Source organism: Octodon degus, unplaced genomic scaffold, assembly GCF_000260255.1.
Source record: "Octodon degus isolate 3935 unplaced genomic scaffold, OctDeg1.0 scaffold00186, whole genome shotgun sequence".
NCBI lineage: Eukaryota > Metazoa > Chordata > Mammalia > Rodentia > Octodontidae > Octodon > Octodon degus.
This window is the reverse complement of record NW_004524762.1, coordinates 539,399-544,333: the sequence shown is the minus strand read 5'-3', so window position 1 is coordinate 544,333 and position 4,935 is coordinate 539,399.

Genomic DNA, 4,935 nt, shown 5'->3' with positions numbered 1-4,935 from the left:
CACCCTCTTTCTTCTCCTTTCTGTGCTCAATTTCTTTTTCTTCTTCTTCTTTTTTTTTTCTTTCTTTGGCACTGGGCATTGAACTCAAGACCTTGCGCTTTGCCAGGCAGACATTTATCTACTGAGCTATCTCCCCAGCCCTCTGCACTCAATCTCTTGGTTTTAAATGTGATACAAATGCTGATGATGCCCAGGTTTATTTTCCTAGAAATGTGTCTCCACCCTGGATCTCTCTCATAAGTTTACGTTTTGTGTTTTGGTTTGTTTTTGTTATTGGATGAATATCTCTTTGCATATAACTAAGTTATAACCTCTTAAAGGTAGAATCTCTAAGCAAGAGAACATTTTAGAATACCCAGTACTGCAGTCAAGTTAACCTGAGTTTAATTTCCTTGAGGAAGAACTGAAAAGCAGTTGAACTTAGTAAATGAAAGTTTAAGCATGGGACGGTCAGAATAAAACATACAAAAAGAAAATCCAAATAAATGGTGCTGCCCAGTACTCTGTCAGTTTAAAAATATTATGTTCATTATCTATCATGAAGAAGGTGCATACAAAAGAGAGGGGCAATGACTCTGACAAATAGGAATATGGCCCAGAAGAGTTCTATCTATTGCTCTTCTCGATGTTCTTTGGTCACATTCTATCTTTATGAAGAAACTTGGGAGTCAGTGCCCTAATATTTGCATTCTTTATAGCAATCTCACAGGCATTTTAGAAGGTACCTTCTAGCAGAATAGCAACTTTCAGAGCACAGTAGTAGCAACACCAGGGTTGTCCCTGCACCTGAAAGTCTCATAGCACTTCAGTCTACTACCTAATTTATTCTTCACAGTTATTCTCTGGAGGAACTAGCATTATCTCCATTTTCCAGAGGAGGAAACTGAGGTTCTGATGGAGGCCTGGCACCATGAGCACAAATCCCTGCGCTCTCTGAGTTTCATGTTCTGGTTTAGGTGGTTCACCCTTCAGGAGCCAGTCGAAGAAAATCAGTCTTTCAATATTTATCAATTCTGGGTTTCATGTTTTATTGTTGTTGTTGTCTTTGCCTGTTTCCCCAGCCACCGCTATCCTGCATTTATTATTATAGAAGCCACATACCAAAGGAATCATACCCATGCTTACCTTTTTGTGTCTGGCTTATTTCTCCTATTTGATGAACTATGTGTGGTCTGACATGACCTAGTTTTTTCCCAGCAAGCCCAATGACCAAGCCTTATCTGAGGTGACTCGAACTGATGGAACCATAGTGAAGGGCTCCCCTTGGCAGTGAGTGGACATCTGAGAGGACACCTGTGTCACTGTTTTGCTTTTCCAACCCCAAAATACATAAAGGGTAACAACAAGGGCCATAGTTTTTATGTAACAGGAAAAATAGCCCATGAGTGAAAGACATATTCTCTTATGGGCAAGGTTTTCCTCCCCTCAGCTGCTTCCAGCCTTTACCAGCAACCATGTACTGGCTTAGAAAGTAATGAAGGAGAACTTATCCTGAACCCTGCTCTGCGTCAGCACCTCTGGATTATATCCATTCCTAGGTGGAAGATTCCTTCCAGAAGTTGAAACTGTTGAGAAGACACAGATAAGACAGAACACTATGGAAACTGTCATTAAACGCCAACAAAAATGTCAAATACGTGTACCTATTTGTAAAAGCTTGAAGGAAAAAGAAGAAAAGTGACAGAACAGCTGAAACACGGAGGACAAATACAAGCAAGCAGCAGCAGATTAACAGTGGCCACCTGGTGTTGGTTGCACATGCCAGGTTCTTCAAGCTGCTCTTCAAGATAATTTACAAAAATCCCAAGGATGTGTGTGTTATTATGTATATGTCCCTGGGATGAGGTCTCTTTCCCAGAGTGACTGTGGAATCGGGATTTTTCCTCCCAAAACAACTTTAGATCATTCTCAGCTGTGATTCTAGGGAGACAGGAAAGGCCCCTAGGGGCTGAGGCTGGGCTGTGGGAGGGAGAGAGGGAGGAGTGAGTGTGAGGTGAGCACTTCGGGGGGAGAGGAGCAGAGCAGAAGCCCAGGAGGGCAGGAGGCAGAATGAGTCCAGGAAAAGCAGAAGACCCAGCCCAGACTGTGAGTTGAGCAAGAAATGAATTTTTAGGTTTTTTTTGTTTTTGTTTTGGTGGAACCAGGGATTGAACTCAGGTCCTTGCTCTTATAGGCACTTATTCCACTGAGCCATCTCCCTGGCCCCTAATTTTTTTAAAGAATACAAAATAGAGGGCCAGCCAAATAGCTCAGCAGATTAAAGCACCCGTTTAGGCAGACGCAGGGGCTATGAGTTGGATCCCTGGGACTCCGGTGCTGGCCCTACCCATAAGGCATGCTGAGACTGCAATTGAGTCTGGGCATGGTGTTGGGTGCCTGTAATCCCAGTTTTTGGGAGGCTGAAAACAGGAGGATCACTACAAGGCTGATCTATGCAGTGAGACCCTGTACACCCTGTAGACCCTGTCCTAACTACCAAAAAAAAAAAAAAAAAAAAAAAAAAAAAAAAAAAAAATGCCAAATCAATAAAACAACTAATTAAATAAATGAGTGGGAAATATATATGTGTATTTCTCATTTTTAAGTTTAAAAAAAAAAAAAAAAACACCAGAAAACAAAAAACAAAAAACAAAAAAATCTCTCCAGAATACAAAATAGTAAAATAAATAAATAAAAATTTAAAGCATTAGAAACAATACAAAATTTCATTAAGCAAAGCAATAGGAATTCAATAATGGTTACTATAATGCATAATGTTGTTTTTCAAATTAGTTGTTTGGGTTATCAGGTATAAACCTGCAAAAAAATTTTTTTTCTGTATTTAAGGCAGGGTCTGTGGGTGTCACTACTTAGATCAGACTCATAGTGATCCTCCTGCTTTCAGCCTCCCAAGTGCTGGGATTACAGGTGCGCGCCACCACGTCTAGTCTCAATCTCCATTGCAGAGCACCCCAGGGGCAGGGCCGGCATGGTACACCATAGATGAAACCCCGGCCACTGTACTCTGTCTAAGCAGACTTTAGTCCACTGAGCTATCAGGCCAGCCCTCAAAAAAAAATCTTAAAAAACAGAACAAGATAACAACAAAAAGGGGGCCTAGGAGATAGCTCAGTAGAATAAGTGCTTGCCTGGCAAGTGAAAGGTCCTGAGTTCAATCCCTGGTCCTGCCAAAATAAATAAATAAACAAACAAATAAATAAATAAATAAATATAAAATGTAAGAATGGATAAAAAAAGTTGTGATATTTTTACACAATGGAGTATTACTCAGCTATAAAAAAGATAATTTTGAGGCTTTTATAGGTAAATGGATTCAACTGGAGACCGTGTTGGTAAGTGAAATAAATCAGACCCACATGTGGAGACATCATATTGCCTCAATAGTGTGGGAACCTGGAAAAGTAAATGAAATCTGAAAGGTACAATAGCTACTGTGAAAGGGAAAGAATTTGCTCAGTGGGAAGGAAAAACTGGGATGAAGCAAAGGAGGAAAGAAACACGGGGAAAGGTATATTTATGCATGTACACAGGATAGTTTGGATAACTGTACTGCTGATTCCTGCTGGTCTCAAGAAATGAATTTTTGTTCATTCGTCCACTCATTCATCCACTCACACATTCATTTCAGAAATACTTCTGAAGGCTCACTATGGAGCAGGGACTCTTCTGAGGGCTTCACATGGATTAATTAATTAAAAAGAAATTTGGAGAATGTGCTGATATGACCCCCGTCTTACGGATGAGGGGCTGACACACAACAAGACCAGATCCCAGGAGTGCAGATATCTTGCTAAGCCACCGATCTGGGGATTTTTATAGCAGTGAGGTTGCCCCAATTTACTACGTAGATACTCTCTGTTCTGACTCACAAGACTAACTTTGCTACGGAATTTGCAAAGTCCAAAATAGAGATTTGAAAGACATGGAAGTGAGGTTCAAAGGACAGCTCACATGTTAATGTGCTTTAATTCAAAACATTTATGAAAAGATGAATTTACTTCAGTAGCACGGGGTAGATAATAACACTCAGGACCTTCTAAGTTGTCTATATAATTTAATTTATAAAAAGCTTTGTGAAATTCACTAGCTTTTAAGTAAAACAAGCAAGTCCCATCCTGCTGCCTGTGTGTTCTTGTCTGCTCAAGCAAGAGTGGTCAGCATTCTCGTGTGTCTCAGTGTAGGAAATTTAACTTAACTAAGAGTCATTGCTTTTCTTTTCAGTACTTGGGATTGAATGCAGGTCCTCCGTACTGCACTACAACCCCAGCACGCTTTATTTTTTTATTTTTAGCAGGTTTTCACTAACTTGCTCAGTTGTAGCTTTTCTGCCTCAGCCTCCCAGAGTACTGGGACTACAGGCATGTACCACTGTGCCTAGAGGGGCAGTTGTTTCTAATAAACAGTTCATAAACTGAGGGCTGACTAAAAATCACGCACCTCACATGATTCTACCATAAATAAAGTGAACGAATGATGTGCTCTTTTTGGGTGCCGGAATAGAACACTACTAGATGCTAGGGAGATTCCAAAGGGAAAGTGCAGATCAGCTGAACTGACTTGCCTTCCTCTCCTCACTGTTTCTGCTCCCTTTTATTTCCTGTCCTTTGAGTGCCTCCTCATTAGTGTCTCTGGCTCTCTAATTTTCCACCATTTGACACTGAATTTACCTTTTTTTCCTGACAGGATCTTCTGCTTTATCTTCTCCCTTTTCTGACTCTGCAGAGATAAAAATCTCACTTTTCAATGAAAATTAAGTCTTGAATATAAAGTGGACCCAGAAATGGGCTTAATTGGCTAAGAAGAAGGAAAATGATGGAATGAGCCAGATAACTGACCCCAGGCCAAACTCAACTTTCTATTCAGCACAATTATCATCATTTTGTGTGCTTACTTTATGGAACGAACTATCTAGTTTTTTTTTTTTTTTTTTTTTTT